The sequence below is a fragment of the Grammomys surdaster genome, unplaced genomic scaffold, assembly GCF_004785775.1.
Source record: "Grammomys surdaster isolate TR1022 unplaced genomic scaffold, NIH_TR_1.0 67, whole genome shotgun sequence".
NCBI classification, from domain to species: Eukaryota; Metazoa; Chordata; class Mammalia; order Rodentia; family Muridae; genus Grammomys; species Grammomys surdaster.
The window spans coordinates 16,548,911-16,573,283 of record NW_021604569.1 but is presented as its reverse complement, the minus strand read 5'-3'; the positions used below and the strand labels follow the sequence as shown (position 1 = coordinate 16,573,283).

At 39.6% G+C, this 24,373-nt stretch overlaps 1 protein-coding gene across 2 annotated transcripts in view; it reads right to left on the bottom strand.

The window, feature by feature from the left end:
* Cobl (cordon-bleu WH2 repeat protein) overlaps positions 1 to 24,373 on the bottom strand; it is a 232,547-nt gene that overhangs the window by 72,735 nt on the left and 135,439 nt on the right. The gene's annotated exons all lie outside the window — the stretch shown is intronic.

Below are 24,373 nucleotides of genomic sequence, written 5' to 3'. Positions count from 1 at the left end.
GCAGTCAAAGTCAAAGTTACAACTCGTTCATGTCACTTGATTTGGATTCATTGAAAAGGAAGGGCATGGGTGCAGAGGATGACTCCATTCTTTCCTGTCTTCAGTTCCTCATAGTCTAATCCTGTCCAACCATTATTAGACCTTTCTAGGCCTGGAGGCTGTGCACACTGCCACCGGCTAGTAGCACAGGTCTGATTTGGGTGCTCTCTGGTTCAGTAATTCAAGCATGCTTCATGAGTACTAGAACACAGAATTGATAAGGCACTACTCTACAAGAAAATAATCCCCCTCGATGTGACTAGAAGTGTGTATGTCCATATATCTGTATGACGTTTATAAATTTTAACAGTAATATACATTTACTGCAAAATACTCAATCCTCTATGGTGAAACAGTAAATGTACATGCAAACAAAAAGTAGAAAAAAATCATTTTGTTTAGATCAAGTACTAACTGTAGGCATATCTCTTTTTTTTCTAATTTTTAATTTTTCCTCTTTTAAAAGTGGTGCTTTTTATTTCCTGGTACTGTAATATACCACAACAATCTCTTTATGCTTTCAAAGTTCTTTGCTATACTTTGCATGAGAAGACAGGCAAACATCAACTCAAATAACCCTTCAAAGCGTAGTTGTCAACGAGTCTTAGTTACCACTTCCACTCCAGCAGCATCCATAGAAAACACCGTCCATTACAATGCACTGTTTCACCATAGAGGACAGACAGTTCCTACGCTGTCTTGATTTGCCTGTGCTAGAGTTCTGACTTTCTGCTCTAAAATATAAGGACTTAATTCTTACACACACATGGAGAGGGATGATTTTAATTCTCTATTATTTCCCCAAAATTGTAACATGACGCTTCAATCATCATTCTCTATCTGGCCCCTCAGTAGTTCATCCTTATCAACAGGTTTGGTGTCTGTTACCTCAAGGTAACTGTGGCCCAAAATCCTTAAAGAGAAAACAAGAAGTTCTTATGTTTTGCCCTGTGCCCAGCCCTGAAGAAGAAGCTCCACAGTGTCTTCCTGTATCCTGCCTGGGGAGCTGACTTGGTACCTAACTGACACTTCATAGTTGAATTTCCAGGAAATTCACTTTTCCTACTCTGTAGATTCCCTGTTTATGGAACAAGCTGTACGTGAAGATTTTTGAGACTTTGAACTTAAAAACGTTTGAATCTTAAAACGTGTTTATCCTATTACACTGTACATGGGTACAGAGGGAAGTAAACAATTACAAAACACTGGAAACATTCAGGCCTGCCTGCTCCTAGTCTGCCACTGTGCCGACGGGATACCAGCTCCACTGTGGAGCAGTCTTCAGCATCATTTGTTTCCCTGCTGCTGACCTGGAGTCCTCTCCGTGTGCCCATATATCCCATGCTGTGGCAGAGCGTGCTCTGTTCTGAGGAAGCATTTATATTCCTGTAGCCTGCAGAATGTTCTAGCCCTACCTTTCAGCTTTGCCTTACTTTTTATTCTTTCTGTTTTTCCTCTCTGAACATAGGGGAAATCAGTCGAACATGAAGGACCGTGAACCAATTATCCATTTTATTCTCTAGTGTTCCTGCCTCTCTCTTGGAAATTTCAATTATTTGACTGTCCAACTTTCTTGAGTGCTAAAGTATGCTACAGCATATTTAATTTGCAAGATTTCTACTTATTTTAAAATCAGCAATACAGTTTTCTTTCTTGGGTATAATTTTCTCTCATTTTCTTCTTGTTAGCATTACAATATTTTTATTTTCATCTTTTTAAACTTTATGTGTTGTACTTTCCTGTAAGTCTCTCTCCCCTCTACCTCTACTCCCCCATCTATCTCTGATAATCTTATTTCAACCTGTCTTCAAATATTTGTGCGTTTTGGATGACCACTTATATTGTTTTAGAGCAGAGAGTCTATTCACACACTTTCAAGATTCCCTGGAGCATCTATCTGGGCAGATATGTTGTTAGCTGACAGGAAAGAGCTCCACATGTCCACCTCTGCAGATTCCTCTCCTCAGTCTGCCCTCCCCACACAGAAGGATTCTCAGCTATACTTTCTAAAGGTAAGCTTTCAGGGTGTAGAGTAAAAAAAAAGGGATACTACAGGCATCACATAGGCCTAGAACCCCTCTAGGCTACTGAATCTGGGGCAGACGCCACTGAATACAGAGTACTGAATAAGCTGATGTCTGACTGTTGCATGTCTGAAGAGGAAAACCATGTGACTCTTTTTCCCAGACATCCATGCTCCCAATTGTAATTAGGTGGCTGTAATTAGGAGTCAATATTTACTTGCCCCAACTTTGCCAGGCATTTATCATAGCACCTCTTGAAATCCGTCATTATTTAAAATTATTTAAAAAATAGTTTTTTAAAAAATTTATTCACTTTTATGGGGATCCAAAATTAATTTGCTTGATAAGCTATATTTTCCTATTTACTGAAGTATAGTTGATAAGAAAGCTTTGCATATATTTGATAAGCTGAAAATGATGGTTTGCAATTTGTATATATTATGAAACAATCATAAGCTACTTACTATATCTATGTTCTCACAAGCTTAGTTATTTTTATGTTCATACTCTCTCTTTTCCCCTCCTTCCACCCCTTGTCTTGTAGGTAAACTTCGAAGCATTTTCTTAAGCTACTGTTACTCAGTTGGACAAATGAGGCATCAAGAACTAAGGCCTCATGCCTTTAGTTGAATATTAAGAGTATGTTTTGATTATTATAAACTACATTTCTTAGAAAACTCTCAAGTTTCTTTCCCCAACATTTATCTTTTCCTTTTCTCTTCAGAATTTATTAAACCCATTTATTTTAGCTTCTTGAGTAAAGATGTGAAATTCAGAGTGAAGACAACAGTCCAAAATTATGTATCCCAATTTAAAAATCCTTTGCAGCAGTAAGATGGAGGAATATGAAGCACTGTTCCTTGTTCCATAGAAGCAGTGACTTAACATCCACCTGGAGCGCTCAAAGCTTTAATGAGAATGCTTGAGAATGCTAGGAAGTACAGCACCCAGACCACTCAGCAAGAGCAGCCACATGAACATAAGCAAGAAAGCCAATTCATTTCAAGTATCACATCTCTTCCCTCAAGGTCAGCACAGCTCAGATCTCCCTTGGGAGGAAGAAGAAGGAATCATAAGGGCACTTTCCAGATTGTAACAAGGGTTGCCTAGGCAGAGACTGGATCGGTCTGGAGTGACAGGATAGCTCTTAGGGAGCTGATGTCATTTGGATGTGGGTAGATGATAGGAAATGAAGAAAAAAGAATTTAAATGGTGGTTGATCCAGAGCTCAGAGACCTGGCATTGCCACTAATGGAGGCTTCCACAGTATGGCACAATCAGAAGTAAGTACCAGCTTACAGATTATTTAGGGGAGGCATTACAAGAGTGGGAAGGAAATGGAATGCTTTGGCTTTCTGTATATGCTGCATGTCTGAATGGTTTTGGTCACATGAGAGTGTAGAGTAATACAGTTCTGATACCTGGGGAGTTACCCAGACCAAGGGAGACTAGAGGCTGGTAGTAGTGTCAGCAGCCTGCAGTACCACAGACAGACAGCAGAGGGAGGAAGAAATTATATACTACTTGAAAGAAAGAAAATCATAAATATTCTGTCTGGAAACAATCACATGAGACTAGGAAAGATACAAAAACAGGCAAAGTTTAAGCTGTCTCGAGATCTGCAGATGGACTTACTACCCTGATGCACCCATAAAATGCTATGTTCTAAGGTCTGGGAGAATGAGTGGGGTTTTGTTGCTGCTGTTGGCTGTTGGTTGTTTTGTCTTTCTCTTTTTCAAATGTACAGTTTACAATAATAAATAAAAAATAAATAGTATGCCAAAAGGCCAGAAAACTGTCATTGGTTGAATGGTTTTGGTCAAATGAAAAGTGCAGAGTAACACAGTAACAAGGTAAGTCTTGAGAAAAGAGGCAAGTTAAATCTCTAGACAATAATCCTAAAGAAATGGAGACGAATGACCTGAAAAAAATTAAAAGCAATTATCTTGGTGGAGTTTGATGAATTATAAGAGGAAAGACAGACAGATGAGTACACAACATGAAGAAAACTATGTGAGCAAGTTAAAGATGAACACAAAGACAAAAGCCAACAAAGAGAGAAAGTGCTGGGACTGGAGAACCCAGCAAAGGTGGGAAGTCAATTAAGGATGTACCCAGCAAACCTCATCAAAGAGAATAAAGATCTGCAAACATGCAAAGACATGTCACCAGAAATTGCTGAGCAGGGGACTTCCTAAGAGAGAAGGAAGTTGAGTACTCTATGAGACAACATGGCAGGGAGCGACGTACGAATTACAGAACTCCCAGAAAAAGAAAACAGGGAAAGGGCAGACAGCAGCTTATCTGGAGAAATAATAATCAAAATCTCACTACATAAAACTTCAGGTAGATCAAAGGATTCCAATAGAAATGAACCCAAAGAAAGACAGCCTGTAAGGTAACCACCCTTTAAGGTAACCATCCAGAGGCAGAGCCAGAGAGAATCAGCTCAGAGTATCAGGAAGGGAGGGACTGCTCAGTGCTGCACATGAGCAGATCATGAGATGAGAGCTTGCTTCTCAGAAGGACCTTTGTGGACCCGAAGTGGTGGGATGCTTATGTCCGAAGCTGTGCAGGAAGAAATAGAATGGCAACCAAGAATCCACAGACAAAAACGTCTGCTAAAAATAGAGATCTAAAACAATGACTGCCCAGACGAAGGTCACAGAGCTCACTGTATGTTTTGTTCAAATAGTTTCAGAATTTCAGATATTACTTTGAGGTCTTTAAATCCACCTTCAGCTAATTTTGTTCATGGGCTGAGATAAAGGTCAAATTTCATTCTTCTGCACATGAATGTCCAGTTTCCTGAGACCAGTTTATTAAGAAACTCTTACTCACTGCACTCACTTGGTGGCTTTGCTGAATGTCAGGTGACTGTAAACCGGTGAGCGTATTTCTGACCTTTCTGTCCCGTCTCATTCACCGCTCTAGTTTGATGTTATCTGTCTGTTGCTGCTTTGATTATAATAGTTTTATAACACACTGTACTGTACTTCAAAATTATGGAGTGTGCTGTCTTCAGCTGTTTGTTTCTTTTTTCTTTCTTTTCCCCCACTTCATGGGGCTTGGTTTATTTGGGCTCTTTTTGTAGTTCTTTGTGAATCGTAGGATTGCTTCTTTTGTCTCTGTGAAAAACAACTTTGGAATTTTGATTGTATTGAATCTCTGGGTATATACTAATAACACTAATTCTTTTTATATCTAAACCATGAATATACTTTTGTTTATTTAAGTCTTATTCAGTTATTATTGCCAAAGTTTTGATTTTTGCTCTTCTTGGTTAAGGTTACAAAAGCAAAAGGAATCAAATATGACCAGATCAAACTAAAATAGCAACTATATAGCTGAGGGGGGAGGGATGGGGAGGGGGAGAGGGAGAAGGAGGGAGGGAGGGGGAGAGGAAGAGGGAGGGGGAGAGGAATATAAGAGACCAAAAATGCAGAAATGGGATGGGAAAAATGCTTGCAAACCGTAGCCCCAATCCCATAGAGGGACAAAATGTAAACTATACAAGAAACACTAACAATACATTAATGTCAATTAATAATGGCCAAGGGGTCTGAACACATAGTCAAAAGAAACCAGACATACTGACTCATATCTGTAAGCCACTCGGCAGGATTGTAATAAGTCTGATGCCAAATAGGTTACAGTGTAAATCCCTACCATAAACAAACAAAACCAGTTCTTGTTTTATACATCAACAGATATATTAAAACTGGTCAACAAGTCAAATTATCAAGGAAATAACAATGAAAACCACAATATCTCACCTCACCTATTACAATGGTTATTATTTTGAAAGAAGATAAAATAACTTGGGGGGGGGATATGGAACAGAGAAATATTGCTACCGCTGGAAGGAATTTGAATTAGTAATCATTCCCAAGAAAGAGCATAAAAGCTCATCAAATAGGAATACATGACCTAGGCCCTCCTGTTCAGGGTACTTATGCAAAAGATAGACACATGTGACCTGGAGGGATATTTTCTCTCTCTTGTTACTCACAACAGGCAACATACAGAGGCAGTCTACACGTCTGTCAGTGGAAGAACACAGGCTATACATACTATGGGAGAGAGAAAAGAGAGATTTTAATCAAAAGATGCCATGTTCCAGCTAAACTGAAAGAACAAATTTTCATGCTGCCTGATGGTAACCATGGTTTCTAACACTGAAATGTGTGTGCATTCTCAAATTACTTAAGAGAATAGATGATTAATACTTTCCATCCACAAAAGAAGACAAAGGGCTGAGGTAGAAGATATAAATAGCTTAACATTTTCTACAATGAAGAATCACACTGTACCCATAAAGACACATAATTGTTATTTATTTAAAAAAAATATTTAAACCAGTAGTTCTCAACCTGTGGTTCTGATCCCTTTGAGGGTTGCATATCAGATATTTACATTATGATTCATAAGAGTAGCAACATTACAGTTATGAAGTAACAATGAAAATAATTTTATGCTGGGGGGGGTCATTACAATATGACGATTCGTACTAAAGGGTCACAGCATTGAAAAGGTTGAGAACCACTGCTTTAAATGGAGGAGGAAGAAAAGACTTTATCAGATGAAAATAAACTGAGGGTACTAATCACACCTCCACAAGTAGACTGGGAAAATTGGTTTCTTACTTGAAATGAAAAAATACTACTAGTAAGATTTGCAAGTCTATTAAACACTTAGTGGGGCCCTTGGTGTGGTTTTTTTATATGGTTATCTGGAGCTAAAGAGTCAGCTGTAATTAACAAGAGACTGATTAACATCACTGAAGTAAAAACTTAGTTTTCCTGGGACAATTGATTCTCATCAGCCGAGATTGAGAAATTAGTTCCAATTAAGAGATTAGCATCACTGAGACAAAATCTTCTGGGAGTGTTTTCTCAGTGGTCCAGAGGGGGCCAAGGTATGTCATGCAGTCAGCTGAACTTGATAATAGAATCACCCAGGTGGTGCTGGTTTTGAGGGCATGCAGGGTCATGAGAACAGCTAAGGCTTGACACTGTGAGAGGCCAGGAGAGACTGTGGGTAAAAGTGCAGCCTCCATTTCAGGAGGTGTTCCAAGGGTCATGAAGCAAGGTTATGGCTTGACAGCAACATGTAGCAGAGTCGAGTCCTTGAAGAGAGCCCAGGAGAGGCTATCAGTGAAAGTACAACCCAGTTACAGAGACTCTACAGAATTTGCAGATGGCAGTACCATGGGGTAACTGGCAAAGAATAGCAGCAGCAGTGGTGGGGAGGCAGCCTGTGCTATGTTCCTGCCTTGAGTTCCAGACCTGATGTACTGTAATGTGGAAGTGTTATTTGGTCATGGTTTTATCCTCACAATAGAAATTCTAACTGTAAGACACTAACTAGACAACTAGATAAAGGTCTTTTTCAGGGGAGGGGTACATGTTAAGAGGAGGAGAGTAGGAAACTGTAATTATAATGAAAGTAGACAGTGGGAATACTTGGGTTGGATGACTGAAGAAGAAATGGATGAGAGACTCTAGAAGAAGTGGGATGGGGAAGGTTAACACAAGGGAAAGGTATATGGAAAACCACCAGAAAGCCTACACTCGTACAACCCAATTAAAATGGATAATTGGAAGGATAGTGAAATACATGTGATCAAAAAGAAAATGCAAAACTGGCAATAAAATAATCCAAATAGGGAGGGGGAGAAACAGGGTTTGGGGAAGATGAGAAAATAGTGGATAGGTAAACCAAAACTACAGATACATGAAAATGCTTTATGTAAATTCCCTAGTAAGGTAATTTCAATATATAACTTAAAAGACTTAGATTAATTAATGAAAATCACAGTGTAAAACATGGAATACTTCCCTAGGAGTTACTGGTCAGTGAGATCCCAGAGGTCTCCAAAACAACAAAGGTTCTCTCTATATAGTAAGGTTCTATTGCTGAAGATACCACACACTGTGGCTAAAGAAAATGAAAAAAAAAAACCCTCAAACTGATCTCTAAATATACATGCTATCTAGCTTTCATAGTATTGGAAGGTGCCAAGGAGATTGCAGGAGGAATAGAAATATCAATGGTCTTAGCCAATACAGACCTACCAGGCAAGATGTGTTCACTGATGCAGAACATGGTATGACTGTTATTGGCTAATGAACCACATTCTGATTGGATCTGAGGCCTGTCCCAGAAAAGATAATGCCTGGGACTTCAATTCTGATAAGAAAAAGCCCACAGTTGGAGTAGACACAGGCCCTAGTGTCACTGTTACTGTTATTTTGATAAATGGCCATGTTGCCAAATTGTCATGGAAATATCTATGCTTATACTAATAGGCCTGGGGTGCTCTTAACCTCAACCTTGGTCAGAGAAGCTTTTTTCTGCAATGATCTACAGACTTAGTCAAAGGACTAAGAAGGGATGACTGAGTGCTCAGCTCTGAATGTAGCATATTTTTCAACCTACCCCTTCTCTGAATCACTGCCAAAGCACAGAGAATATCCAGGAAGAAGGAGCAGAAAGAATATAAGAACTGAAAGATGGGAGCAGTGCTAGAAAATGCCAACTTCTGACTCAACAAGTCATCACACTAGCCATGGCCTGGTTCACAAGTCCTGCCCGGGATGACATGATCAGCCCAACTAACACTTGGGAACTGATAGGGAGGACTCTGTAGGTCCTCCTCCCTGACATGCAGTTGGCAGTTGACAACTGTGGGGGAGGGGAGAATTCGTCTTCTCTGTTTTTTCTTTTAATGTATGGCCACTGGTAGGTTTCCCATGCTCCAGCGGATGGCCCCACGCCTATGAACATATGGTCAGCACTAATGGGACTTAGCAGGTTATCAACAAAACAAAACATGAAGTTGGGAGCAGGCCATGTAGAGGGGAATTTATGGGGAGTTGGACGCTGGAAATAAGAGAATAAATGACAGTGTTTCGCTGTATATATGAATAAAATTCTCAAGAACGGGAATGCTAACATAAAATGATACAATAATTATGAAAAATATGAGAGCTCCTCAAGTAATTAAAATAGAATTAGCATATAATCCATGCTTTTAATTTTGTATATACATTAAAACATATAAATAAAATTGAAGTAAGATTTCAAATAAATATGTGTATATCCATTATTGAATTGCTGCTGCAAATAGCCAAGAATCATGGACAACCTAAATTTCTGAAATTTGATTGTATGTATTATGAAAAGTGCACTCAGCTTTAAGAAACAAAGAAACTATAAAGCATGTTACAATATAGAAAACTTTTGGAAAATTACATTAAGTGGAATATGCCAGTCGTAAAAACAAAATGCATAATTCCATTAACATGAGACATCTAACAGCCAAAATTCTAAATCACAGGAAGTAGAATAGTTGTTGGTAGGGGTATAGAGGATAGGGAAGGGAGAGTTGCTGTGGTTATAAAGTATAGCTATCCAAGATAGAAAAGTCTGAGAGATATGTATAGGCTGTATATGCCTCAATTTTGTACAATGTTGCAAAGGTTTATTTTTCTAATTTTATGTGTATGCATCTGCTTGCTTGTATGTATATCATGTTCATGAAGGTGCCTGGAGAAGCCAGAAGAGGTATTGGGATCTCCTGGAACTGGAGTTATAGGCAGCTATAAGCTGCCTGATGTGGGTTCCTGAGACAGATTGTCGGTCTTTGCAAAAGAAGCATACTCTGGTCTGCCAAGCCACACTAATGCACACTTAAGAGTAATGAAGATTATACTTTGTGATTTTGTTTTATCACATTAATAATATAAAGAATCCTTATTAGATGGTTAGCTCACACTGAATTTTTAAAATACCACCAGCACATTTGCAAATAAGTGAATAGCAAACCTTGCAATGTTTCTACAAATATCAACTACAGTACAGTATTATAAATTCTAAGGCACTTCTAGGTCTGCATAGCATTGGTGGAATGGTGAGCCAAGCACCCTGGAGCTGCAGTTTCCTTGTACCCAACTACTGAGGAATTCTTAGGTTAATTGTTTGGCTTTTGGCAGTAATTCTGTTTTCCACTGAAGTTGTTGCTGCTAACATTGAAAGCCTGTTGACTTCTTCCTCTAGGATTAAGGTTATTCACTCATTAACTGTGATTATTCAACACTGTGAGTTTGTCTACCTATATTATTTTCTAGTCTATGTTCCTAATACTTACTTATTTTCTTAGGTTTTATTTTGAGATTGGGGTCCATCTATAGCTTAGGCTGCCTAGAACTCCATGTATGTGAATATACTGTTAATCCTCCTTCGTCAAAACTAGGATGATATAGATGAGCAACCATGTCCTGCTTTTCAAGCACACAGTGAGTCTTTGCCACATGCCATTATTTTATTCATGTCTTCAGCTAATCAGGAAGAAGCTGCTGAGTCATTGCTCTGTGACTGAATCTATAACAGATCCAAGGATGCACAGACTCTTCAACCTCAATATGTTCAAGGAGAGTGGCGGAAAGGTAATTCTATAATGTTTATACAGTATCCTAGGCTGGAAATGCTGCCCTGAACGGTGATTTGGAGGCCCTATATGGGGTATAGATTTTTTTCCTGTAATTCCTACTGGTAAACAAAAGGTCTCTATGCTCCCAGTGATGTCTGTATAGTGACATTTTCTAGAATTTTGCTGCATATCCACAGTAAGTTAGAATTAATTAGGAGAGGGGAGCAGGAAAAGAATTCAGGTGTACCTAATTTGGAAAAGCAATTTCACCTGCTGAAAGATGGTTCCTGCTCCCTCCTAATTTCAGATCTGGAGAAGCATTAAACTTTGGAGCCTCTGCCAAAGCTGCCTCATGCCACCACTGAAATGCTTCTGCAGACCCAATCATACCCACTCAGCTAGCACTTGTGGAACAGCAGGTGCCTTCCAGTCACAGGCCACTTGTACTAAGCTAATTAAGGCATTGTCCTCGAAAAGGGTTTGGCAAGGTCTGAGGCCCTCAAATAAAGATAAGTCCTAATGGGCAAAATAGTTTTCCTGAAGCTTTTAGAGGTTTAACAAGCTCAGAGACTTTCAATAGAAAGGTTTATAGATTTCAAGAAAAGATGAACAATGGCAGCCACAAACATTTATTAGACATTTATTAAAATTGTCAAGTGTTTCTCGTAGGACCACCTCAAGACCCTTTCTGAAGAGATGGTTACTCTAATTTAAAATATATTTAACACTATTTTGTGTATGGGGGTATAAGGCATGTGTGTGCCATGGAAAACCTGTAGAGATGAAAGGACTCCTATAGTAGAGTTGCTTTGCTCTCTACAGTTAAATAAATTCTGAGGCACAAATTCAGGCCATCAGGCTTTGGTCATAAGTATTTTATCTGCTGAGCCATCTCACCAGCCCATCTCTTTAATTTACAGAAAGGGAAACTGAGGCTTATGGAAGATAACTTGGCTTTTCTTCTACAGCTAAGTAGTGGGCAACTCTGTTACTCAGTCCCTAAAGGGCACAAAACAGAATCTCTCTGGCTTTTTCTTTATATTGGCCTCTTGACCAGGGGTGAATGGCTCAGGGGTAAGTACCTGCAGCTTGAATGGAAATCTGTCATTCAGTGATGTGGCAAGTGATGTGTTAAGAACTAGAGTTCTTAACATTCCATGTGACTGGATACTATATAAAGCAGTTTGTGCTTGAATCTTCTGGTTTAGAGACACTTAAAAGTTTCATTAGGGCACTCTTTGAGGAATGCACAACACAAACCCCAACTGGAACTGTTCCTTTCCACTCTGGAACCAGGAACTGAACCTTGTTATACATTGAATGCTTTACATCTTCTCTACCAGTTCATATGTTGAAAACCTCAGCTCCAGTGTGATGGTATGAGTCTGGTATGAGATGAGGACTTTAGGGGTGACAAGGTCATGGTGCTTGACTGCATCAGGGCCCTTTATAAAGCTTCAGATCCCAGAATGCTCTCCAGATAATGTACACAGCAAGGAGACAGATGTCAGACAAAACCAAAGGGTCCCTCATCAGATTCTAAGTCTGCAGCCCCTGGAGCTCAGGCTTTCTAGCTTGCAGAATGATGAGAAAACAGTGTCTGTGGTCTAAGTGCATTTGATAGGGCTGTCTAGAGAGCACTGGGCTGCTCAGTCTTGGAAAGCACTTGCTCCCTTGGGCCTATTTGGTTACTTAGTTTCTTCATCTCATTGTGTCAATTATATGTAGTACCAGACTCAAGGTCAGAAAGCATTTCAGGAGAGTAGATATAGATTAAAAGATGATAAATATGAATCCTCACTATGAGGCATGTAACTTCATGCTTCTCACCTTGGTCCCTCTTCCCCCATACTTTGCTAGGGTATGGCATGCTATAAAAACTTCATGCAAGGTAGTTAAAAGCACATATGATGTCTTCTGTGAGAGTCTGTAGCTTTCATCTCTACACAGGTATCCTGGTAGTCTGAAGAATGGCACATATTTAACACAATATGAATAATTAGCATTTGTGTGTGTAGAAGAGCACTTTGTTCACATGCTTACAAGATGACAATTCTATATAATTCCCTTTACATATTCTTCTGCTCCTAAGATTATGTCCATAAATATTATTAGCCAGAGCAACCAAGGAAAGTCTTACAGGAGATGAGTGCTTGGCATGAAGGTAAGTCAGACTGCCCAGATTAAAGGTCTGCATCTACTACTTGCCAAACAACATTGAGTAAGCCACACACAAGAAACCTCTTTTAAAATTAGGATAGAAACAGTGCCCAACTGCCCTGGTCCCTGTGAGGACCACATAAGAATATAGAAAACACAGAGAACAGAGACCTCTTGGAGGAATTAATACAGATTTCTTAATCTCAATCTTGGCTCTTTAGTAACCAAGAACAGCCAGCCTGGTGGGAACCTAGACATCCAGAGGCACTCTAGCATCAGATTTGCACTACCTTAAGTCAGGATTCCTCGGGGAACACAGGGTTCTCAGAAGCCAATATTTGTCTCTATTTTGGTTACCTGAGCTTAAAAATATTGATAACACTATTCTATATTATCCCATTGAGTTCTATACTGGTCTTTATTTGCTGTAAAGAGAACCTTCTTTGATGAGGGATGATAGCTATATTTATCTGTAGGTATAAGGATAAAAGAATTTAGATAAGGAATTATACTGGTCTAGTAAAATGGCAACAGTGGATTCTCTTCTAAAATCTATGGCCTCACTAGCTCTGGAAAGTTGGCTAGGTCTCTAGTACCAGACATAATTTTTTTCTTGTTGAGTGAGCTGTAAGTCCAACTAGATAGCTGTTGGTTACCATCAATATGGGAGTTCCACTTGTAGCCCTTTCTGGCTGTCCTGACATTTCAGGCATTTTGTAGTTCACAGGTATCTCACAATTGTAGAGGGTTATTAGTTAGCCCTGGCCCCTTAGCAGCCTGCTGAATATTTTCTGATATCATGGAAGCTAGACCACAGAAAAGAGGTTATCAGGTTAGATTGAGCTCAAATCTACCAAGTCCTGTGTCCTAAGTATGTGGCATCTTCAGCAGTTGACACTTACCTACAAGCTCTGAGAGACAACCAAGGACAACTGCAATAGTTTATATTGTTTATGTTTTAGGAGTCGGAACTACCCTGACCAACCATTGGAAAGAAAGTTTCTACACTTCAGCGCAGGCCCCAGGCCCAGCAGTACGAACTGAACTCAATGGGCTTTATGGAGGGTTTTGTTGTTGATTCACATTGCTTTGTTTGGGCTTTTTTTGTTGTTTTTGTTTAAAAAAAAAAACAACAGAAAAAGCAAAAAAACTTTGTCTTTTGCTTGTATGTTACAGTTTCTAGTTTTTGTGTTTTTTTGCTTTTGCTTCATTTTTATGTGTGTGTCTCACGCTACTTATTTAGATTCTGTTTTTATTTGTTGGTTTCTAAAGAAAGAGAAGAGAAGATACGGAGTTGAGCAGGTGGGGAGTCGGAGATGATCTGGTAGGAGTTGAGGAAGGGGAAACTGTGATAAGAATATAATGCACAGAAGAAAATATTTCCAACGTAAAAAGAGGTACTTTTATGCATAGCCCTAAGGTTTTGGTAGTTTATAGTTCTTGTGGGGAGCACTGCCAATCCAGGAGGCAAAACTTCCTTTCTTTAAGATCCCCACCACCCAGTCTCCATCTCCTTCTCCTTCTCCCATACATAGACACACAGACACACAGATACAGACACAGACACACAGACACACACAGACACACACAGACACACACACACACACACACACACACACACAGCATCTAGGTGCTTTTTGTCCCTCCTCCCTCCCTCCTTCTCTTTTAGTACCATCCCTCCCCAAGTCAGAGTCTCACTCTCCCTCCCTATTTTTCCATTTCCCAGTCCATAAGCCAGTGGATACATCTACACTACAGCTGCTGCATCCACAGTTGAGGGAACATCACATAAGAGGGGGCAGAAGTCTGCTGCAAAACAATCTCCTAGCAACGGCTGTGTAAAGAACAGAACAAATGCAGTATCAATAGAAACGCTAACTTGGAAGGGAAGATATCTCTCTGGGTTCCCTAGGCAAGAAATACAAGCAACTAATGATGGCTCAGGGAAAAGAGTTAGTCTTTCTCAGGGACAAGCCTCAGTTTGTTATCAAAGACAAAGTGGTCACACACATACACACCAATCTCAAAAGGTTGTATTTATAGCATATTCATATATAATTACATGTAATAATAATTTAAAAAAGAGTGAGCCCATCAATTTGGGAGTGAGAACAAGAAGACAAAGAAAGAGTTTGGAGGGAGGGGACTCTGAAAAGACTGGAAGGAAGCTGTAAGGAAAAAGTGATATCATTATATTTTAATTAAAAGTATATTTAAAAAGAGAGAAAATTGCTCTAAAAGACAAACAAGGTTGGAACCGGTCTGCCTGGGCTGTGACCTACTTCTATGTGTCTTGGCTTCCTCATTTTAAGTGGGATCATGACAGCACTCACCCCACAGAGCTAATGGAAGAATTAATGAGGTCCCTGGCTGCAGAGGCTGTTAGAAAAATGCTATATATGTGCACGTGAAATAAATGAGAAGCCAGCTAAATGTCACGGAAGAAACACAGTGTCTGAACCAGACATGGGGCCCTGTATTTCATAGGTAAGAAAAGAGCGGCTGGAAGACAGAGCAAGGCCATATTATCCATCTTGATAGAGAAAGAATAATAGACCCAGCTACTGTTTACTGAACTCCTGCGATGTACCAAGGCAAGATCTGTGCTCAAGACTTTCCTATGAGTCACTATTGTGGTTAGTCATCACACGGTCCCTAAGAACTGATGTGGCTGTGATTTTCACTGTGTCAAAAAGAAAAAAAGCTCAGAAGGGTCAAGAAAGATGCTGGAGATTTGAGCAAGGATATAGCAGGACAGCCTGCTCTTTGCACATGACAGTGCCTTTGTTTGACCGAGTGAGAAAGTGGTAGAACAGCGTGCATTCAGCCAATCTACAGGTCTCTCGTCCTGTGTCAGAAGGGAGGAGTATGCAGCTAACTCACTGCCCTGGAATACTTCCTGGCCTATGCAAGTTGCTCACAAAAGTACTGGCTGAATGAGTGTTCTTACCAAAGCAATGCTAGTTTTTGGATGGATGCATTCAGTTCATGACTTTATGCTTACTATATGTGAAAGTTGAAACACACTGAGGATAAGGCAAGATCAAGCAGGGCAGGGCATTATGGTCCTGGGGATTATGGTCCTGATGAGTCAGGGTGATGGACAGAAGCCTCAAAGGACATCGGGTATCTTGCATTACATGTGTTTCCTCCATGCTCAGTACAGGACTTGGCACAAACTTAGAAAATATTGGCTGGGTGAACTGATGAACGTGTTCTATGCTGCTGGAAGGGATCAGGAGCAGAGGTTTGGAGGAAGATGATGAAGAACTGGCACAGGGAAGGAAGGAGCAGTCTCCTAGGTGAAGAGATGGCCAGGTAAACAAAGATCTAGATGAGGGAGGTTGGACACTTGCTTCTATCATGGCAGCACATGGTGGAGAGAAGAGGGATGGGTATGGGATTGAGTGGCCTAGAACATGGTGGGATGCCGCGGCGTCTTCCTCACTTTCACACTGAAGTAGCACATGAAAAGCCACACAAGTGTAGACAGAAAACTCTCAGGAGACCTTAGATGTAAAATGCTGTGGTTCAGCACAGGTACCAGCTGGGATAGGGGCTTGACTTGGGGCTAACCTAACCTGTAGGACTGGGCTGCCGTGTGCCTAGAAAACTGCTCAAAGACTAAGCGTAGATGGCACATCTGGGTGTTCTGAACATATGCAGAGCTCATGCAAGAACGCAGACAAGTACTACTTCAGGGAAGAAAAGGAAGACAGAAGTGGAAAAAATAAAGTGAACTTTGAAGTCTTAATATGTTGAGCCAAAGGACACAATAAGAAAAGAAGAATTCTTTGAAGATTTTTGTTTGTGGGTTATTTATAATATTTATGGAGGCTGTAGTTTTCTGGAGTGGATTTCTCCTCAGCACTAGCTTGTTCTTCTGAGCCATCACAGTGAGGCCTGGGGGGCTGTGTTTGCCAGGATGCCTCTCTCAGTGAAAATTCCCTGGTAGGAACCAAACCGAAGGGCTCTTGTGTTTTGTTTTTTGTCTCCCTGGAGGTGGTGGGTCAGGATGAAGAATGGGCAACAACATATCATCCTGATCGTCAATGTGGGAGCATCTCACCTGTCAGGGTGAGTCATAGCAAGAATTCAGTGTCATTGAAGCATAGCATAAGATTCTGCAATGTAGTCATCCTTGTGGAGGCTGAACTTGAGAGTTTATACTTCCTATCAGAGAATAAGCCTACATTTTATTCTTTGCACTGTTGTTATACATTGCAATTTCCTTCAAATTAAAATATTCTCTTCAGGAGAGAAGGAGAGGCTCATGAGACTCAGCAGATAAACAAAAGGTCTGTGTCTGGAAGAACAGAAATTTGAAGGATTCTAGAGGGGCCTTTCCAGCAGAATATAAAAGATTAAACAACTATGGGGGGAGGAGACTCCGAAGCAGACCTGCAGAGAGAAGAGATTCTCAGGTTGCAGAGCTGCCTGCAAGCAGTGCTGAGAGCTAGTTCTAGGATTGTAACTTTCATAAGCTGTCATGTGTGTTTTGATGGACACTCTAATGATGTACCTGCTTTTGAGTCATCCCTAACCCTTGAAATAACCCCTGACCCATACTCCTGTGAGTAACACAAAGAAAATCCATTGGTCTACCATGTTGGATACGGGTGCAATCATTACTTTGGTCTGCACTGGGTTTCTTTTATGAGGTGACTAGGGGAGTGTGTGTGTGTGTGTGTGTGTGTGTGTGTGTGTGTATGCACGTGTGCTGCATCTCCTAAGGACAGTCTGTCATGAAGTAACTACAAAAATGATCTGTGTGCACAAGCATGTCAGATGGAAATAAAATTCCAGAAGTTATCTAGGAAATGGATGAGGGATGATTTCAAATTTAACTGATAAAACTATACCCTGAAGCAAGAAGTACTGGACAGGGCACACATTATCTACCTATACTCAAAGAGTGTGAAAATTAAAACAAAAAAGTTATATAATTTGCTACTATTAAATAGAGGTAAACTGACTGCATTTCTTCATGCAAAATCTGGGTTCTGTAGAGAATTTTGGGACTGCTTTATTTGTAGGTTCTGTTGAAAGGCTGGAAAGAGTCTAAGTGAACACTGGTGCGACAGGTCAATGGAGTGCTCCCTTGGTCAGTAGGCAACACACTCAGGGACTGCTGTCACTCTGGTTGTTAGGGGATGCACATGAGGTCCAAGCTGCACATCTGCTAACTATATACCAAAAGCAATATATAGATTCAATGCAATTCCCATTAAAATTTCAACACAATACCTTAGAGACCTTAAAAGAACAATATTCAACTTCATATGGAAAAGCAAACAACCCAGGATTGCTAAAATAATCCTGTCCAATAAAAGAACTTTTGGATGTATCAACATCCCTGACTTCAAAGCTGTACTACAGAGCAATAGTAATAAAAACTGTAGGGTATTGGTATGGAAACAGATGGGTTGATCAATGGAATTGAATCAAGGTTCTGAAATAAACCCACACACCTATGGACACTTGAGTTTTAACAAAGAAGCCAAAACCATACAATGGATAAAAGAAAGCATTTTCAACAACTGGTGCTGGTCTAACTGCATGTCTGCATGTAGAAGAATGAAGATAGATCTGTATTTATCACCCTGCACAAAACTCAAGTCCAAGTGAATCAAAGACCTCAATGCAAACCCAGATACATTAAACCTGGTACAGGAGACAACTTTCTGAAGAGAACACCAATCTCTAAGGCCAACAAGTGATAAATGGGATCTCCTGAAACCGAAAAGGCTTTGTAAGGCAAAGGACATTGTCAACAGGACAAAACAGAAGCTTAGAGATTGGGAAAAGATCTTCACTAACACTACATCTGACAGAAGGCAAATATCCAAAATATATAAAGAATTCAAGAAGTCAGACACCAACAAACCAAATAACTCAATTTAAAAAATGAAGTACAGATAAATAGAATTCTCAAGAGAGGAATCTTGACAGGTGAGAAGCACTTAAAGAAATGCTCAACATCCTTAGTCATCAGGGAAATGTATCAAAAACAAGTCTGAGATTCCACCATACACCAATCACAATAGTTAAGATCAAAAACTCAAGTGACAAGACACGCTGGTGAGGATGTGGAGTGAGAACACTTCTGTATTGTTGGTGGAGTGCAAAGCTGTACAACCATGCTAGAAATCTCAAGGTTTCTAAGAAAATAAGTATTTTTTAAAACCATCTTCATAGGTGGGTACGAGCATGCTGACAGGGAAAACTGAATCTATCATCACAGTTTTTGGTAATTTAAGAAAGAAAAACATGGGGCATGCTTTATAGAACGTTATGAGAATAAACTAAATGTTAGCAAACCCAGACCTTTTAGACAACTGGTCCTTGAAAAGGGATACAAGCAAGGCAAAAACACACTTAGTGGCTGAGTGTCAGAGACAACAAGAATACAGTCACATAATATGGGCCACACATTCACCACACTTCATTCCTCTTCCTATAAAATGTATGAATCTCATCATGTAATATAAGTCTTACATGTTCTATGTACTCTGTTCATAACATCGGTTATACACTTACCTACATTTACATTTCCCAGAAATGTAAGATCTCTTCATCCTACAAAATCCCTAGAAGAAGACACTTTGCTTTGTCTGAAAGTTATAGAGATAGGTAAAGTAAAACTCTACATCAAACTCTACCTATAGCGTTATAACTCTCTTGCCAAAGGATTTCGTTCAGTCCCCTATTCTATGCCTCCTTTATTGCCTCCTCTCTGCTCCCTAAAATCGTAAGATTGTCCATTGAGAATTTTCTTCTTACATGACTTGGAAAAAAATGACTAAACATGAAATACAAATATATTCTCAGATCTTAAATCTAGATTTAAGTCTAACTTCCCTATTTTTCCATCAGAAGCCAGGACTCAGTTTTTTATTTTTAATCTTCTCTCCCCTCCCTCCTTCCTTCCCTCTCTCCTCCCTCCCTCCCTCCCTCCCTCTCTCTCCCTCCCTCTTCTCTTTTGTCTCCTCCTCCTCTTCTTCCCTTTTTTCTTCCTTCCCTCCCCCTTTTCTTCCTATTTTTCTTTCTATCTTCCTTCTTCTTCCTTCCCTGCCTCATTCCTCCCTCTTCTCCCTCCCTCCCTCCCTCCCTCCCTCCCTCCCCCCTCCCTCCCTTCCTTCCTTCCTCCTTTCTCTTTACCTTCCTTCCTTCCTTCCTCTCTGTAACTCACCTGACATTTACACAGGCAAATAGTAAGTGTATTGTGTCTAAGGTTACAATGATTAAGAATCATGATGACCTAAAGACATTAAGATAGATGATGAGGGAAACAATCATTCTAATTAATTTTCTTAGTTTCCAATTGCTATGATAATTACTCTGACAAAAGCAATTAAAGGGAGACAGGGTTCAATACTCTCATATTATCAGAGTACAGTCAGTACATCATGAAAGGGAAGCCACATTGGCAGGTATCTGAAGGAACAATCCATGTACATCTAGTCAAGAGCAGAAGAGGTGGAAACATTCAAAGAGCCAGATGTTAGGAAAGACTGCTTAGAAATAGTGTCTTCTGGACATGAAAAAGTTCATGTCGTCATGATTTCATTGCAGCTATGACTATTTACAGAAACCTAGGGTGGTACTTCAAATGAAAATGTCCTCCATATTTGAATACTTGTTCCAGATTGGAAAACCTGCCTGGGAATGATTAGGAAGTGATCTTGTTGGAGGTGTATCCATCCACCAGGAATGGATAATGAAGTTTCAAAAGATACCTCATTCCCAGGCGTTCTCTTTCTCTGCTTTCTCCTTGTGGAGCAATGTAAGCTCTCAGCTGTTCCTGCCTCCATGTCTTTGTTCAACCCTCATAGAGTCTAATGCCTGAAATCACATGACCCAAATTAAATGCTTTCCTTTATAGGTTGTCTTGGATATGGTGTTTTATCACAGTAATAGAAAACAATTTTCCTTTCTGATTGTATAATACAGACTGAGATTTACCTTATGCCCATAAAATATATGGAGTCCTGATTCTCCGAAGTCTGACCTCTGACCCCAACTTTGTTTCTAATGATATTTGGAACATGGGAAAGTGATAATTTTAAGATTCTCTGGAAAAGCTTCCCTATCTTAATGTCAACATATTTCTAGGGACACTTCTCAGTTTTCTGGGGTCTGCTTAAGAAAGCCTGTATAATCCAGGAATAAATACAGAACCCTTTCAACCACCAGAAGTTCACTAAAGCTGGCAAAGAATAGATCATGTGATTCTCCCTGGCCCACAGCCAATTTCATAAACATAAGCATTTGGCAGGTTGCCAGCTTTCCTTACAATTTTATCTGTCAGCCTTAAACCCAGGAGAAACTTCTGGGAGAGCTGTTTTCCTGCTTGCATTCTGACCAACTTAGTGAGTTCTTGAGCTGTGAAGTTTGGAATGTGCAGAGGCAGCTGTGACCGCCGTGGGTACACCCAAGCCTTGTCCACCCCACCCTTGGTCACTCTCTCTTAAATCCTATTTCTCTGCTAGCCACAAACTTTGTCAGTCATCTTTCACTTGGTGCTTATGTGATTTCTGTTTCACTTTTTTAACTAACTGCATCTCCTTATTTAAGACAGGTTCCTCATGATGTATTCTAACCTGATCTGACAATCGCTTCCTTTTAATGACAGCTGTAATCTGCTAACAGTGTAATTTTGAGTGTGGGTGGAATCAAGCATCAGGTTATCATTTCTCCTCCTTCACTTGTTCCTCCCTTTTTTGCTCCAATGTGGTTTTTGTACTTAACATTTTTGTTCTCTTTTGGTAATTTGGTTTAGCAACTGTACTAAGGATAATACCATACATCTTTAATTTCTACATTCCATTCAGATCAAGCAAGTTGTAGTAGGTCTGTAGTGGGTCCACAAGTCTAGGATTGTTTAGAATGACTCCAAATTATTTCCAGGGTAAGATCTTGACATAAAGTATTTATCTATGTAAAGACTTATATGTGGGAAAATACTTTCTAGTATTTAAGCAGTCTTACTCGTCCTATTAATAAATACATTCTCTTCAAAAGCTCGTCTTCCTTCATGTGCACAGGCTATTTTACTTCATGGAAACAGAAGTCAGAAGTATTGATTAGGCCGGGCGGTGGTGGTGCATGCCTTTAATCCCAGCACTTGGGGGGCAGAAGCAGGTGGATTTCTGAGTTTGAGGACAGCCTGGTCTACAGAGTGAGTTCCAGGACAGCCAGGGCTACACAGAGAAACCCTGTCTCGAAAAACAAAAACAAAAACAACAAAGAAAAGAAGTATTGACTATTAAGTCCTTTTGAATAACCTGTCCAAAATTGTAAAAATACATGGATGGTCACTTGATTTCAACATGTCACTGTGTGTGTGTGTGTGTGTGTGTGTGTGTGTTTGTGTGTGTGTAAGCACATGCACTTATGTGTGTATGTGATATGTATGTGTAATATGATGTGTGTTAATTTATGTATATGAATATGGATTTGCAAGTATCATAATATATGTGTAGATGATAGAAGATAATCTTTCATGTTAATCCTAGCCCTTCACCTTGTTTAAGACAAGGTCTCTTTGTGGTTTTTCTATTATACAAACCAGCATAGCTTGTCCTCCAGCTTCTGGAAATTCTCCTGTCTCCACCTCCCATGACCTCAACCAAAGGAGTGCTGTGATGCCCATGCTTTGTGCCTAGTTTTTATGTGGTACTGGAAACTGAAGCTCAAATCCTGACATTTGTATAGCATAGACTTTTGTGTGTCAAGACATCTTTCCTGTCTATGCTGCCACTGCTAATTCATTGCAGCCACCTCAGCAAAGATAATACTACATGCTTTCATGTTTCCTGTTATACTAGACTTGGCAACACACACACACACAGCACATGAATGCACACGCACACTCCAAAAATTAATGCACTAAATCTGGAAGTGCAAGAACTAGGAGGAAGATAGCCTTCAAGCTCACATTTCTCAAAGAAGGGGATCGAAAGCATGCTGACAAATGGAACAATATACAGAGAGAAAGAGAAAAGGTAGACAAAAACGAATGTAAGTTCATTCACTGGAATGTGTATTTCCTATGTTTAAGTAAAAGCATTCTACTTTAGATTATATCTTTTCCGGAAAGTGGTGAAATCATTGTTTTTAACTGAAAAAAAATCATAGAGTTAGTTCACCATCTTAATGGTTTTTACATTAACAACAGAGCAGTTACTACTTGGAAATCTTTTCACCTTGCAAGACTCACCCGCTCTTCTCTCTCCCTATATGTGACAGTCACCACTTACTTTCTGTCTCTATACACTGGGAATCTTCTATAAATGGTATTACATAATATTTGTCTTTTAGTGTCTGGCCTTATGTTGAGCCAGGTATCAGAATCATTCCCATTTTTAAAATTAAAAATCCATGATACAGGTACATTTTCTTTGTTCATTCATCTACCAATGGGCCATTGGGTGACTTCCACTGATTGGCTACAGTGAGGAGAGTGAGTGTGGAAATATTTCCTTGGACCCTTGCTTTTTACTTATTTTGGTTAAAAACTAGAAAGAGAATGTCAGGATTCAATCTTTGATGTTTTGAGTACCTGACACACTCTTTACCACAGGACAGTGGTTCCCAGCCTTCCTAATGCCGCTGCCCTTTAATTCAGTTAGGTGACTCCATCCATAAAATTAGTTTTTTTGCTACTTCTCTGCTGTAATTTTGCTACTGTTATGAATTGTAAATATCTTATATGCAGGATATCTGATATGTGACCCCTGTGAAAAGGTTGTTCGACCCTCAAAGGGGTCACTTCCCACAGGCTGAGAAGCACTGCCATAGTCGCTAGGCCATTTCACATTTTCACTAAATGCACACAAAAGTTCCGATTTACCTACATGTTTGACATTTTGTTTTTGTTTTTGTTTTTTTTTCTGTTTTTTATCGTAGTCCTCCCAGTAAATGTGAGTTCATGATGAGGCTTTACTGATGGTTCGTGGTACAGAACATCTGTTCATGGACTTGTTGTTCCTTTGTATATTTTCTTTGAAATATGTCTATTCAATTCTATTGCATTTTTTACTGTTACTCTGTTGTTGCTGAATTGTAAATTATCTAAATATTCTAAATGATAATCCCTTGTAGATATATTCTTCTCAAATATCGTCTTGAGTTTTCTAGGCTGCCTCTTCAGTTTGTTAGGTATAAAAAGGAAACATGTCATAGACATTAAAATTTCATGTGCTTGGTTGATGCATAAATCAAAAGTCTGAAAACATGAAGGTCATTTAACTACTTCAAACCCAGAGCAGAGACAACTGAGTCAAGAACAGAAGTTTAAGGTTAAGAAGTAAAAACCCGTAACTCAGCACTTAGGTTCAGCTTCTGAAACAGGTCATGTCTCCAAGAAAGGAAGTACGGTGTTTCAAACTGCAAGTTTTAAGTCCAGATTTGTGTTCTTACATGCACTTTTCCTAATATTGATTATCAAAATAGCTGAAAAAAATCGGGAGGATATGTGGCTATAAAGAAGCAACGGGAATGTAGAGATGCTCAGTGGTTACAAGTAAGTCCAGTTCTTACAGAGGACCTGAGTTCAGTTTCCAGTACCCATGTAGCAACTGCCTGTAACTCCAGTTCCAGGGGACCCGATGACATATTTCGGACTCTGTAGGAATCTGTACTCGTATATTACAAGCCCATCCCCCATATATATATATATATATATATATATATATATATATATATATATATA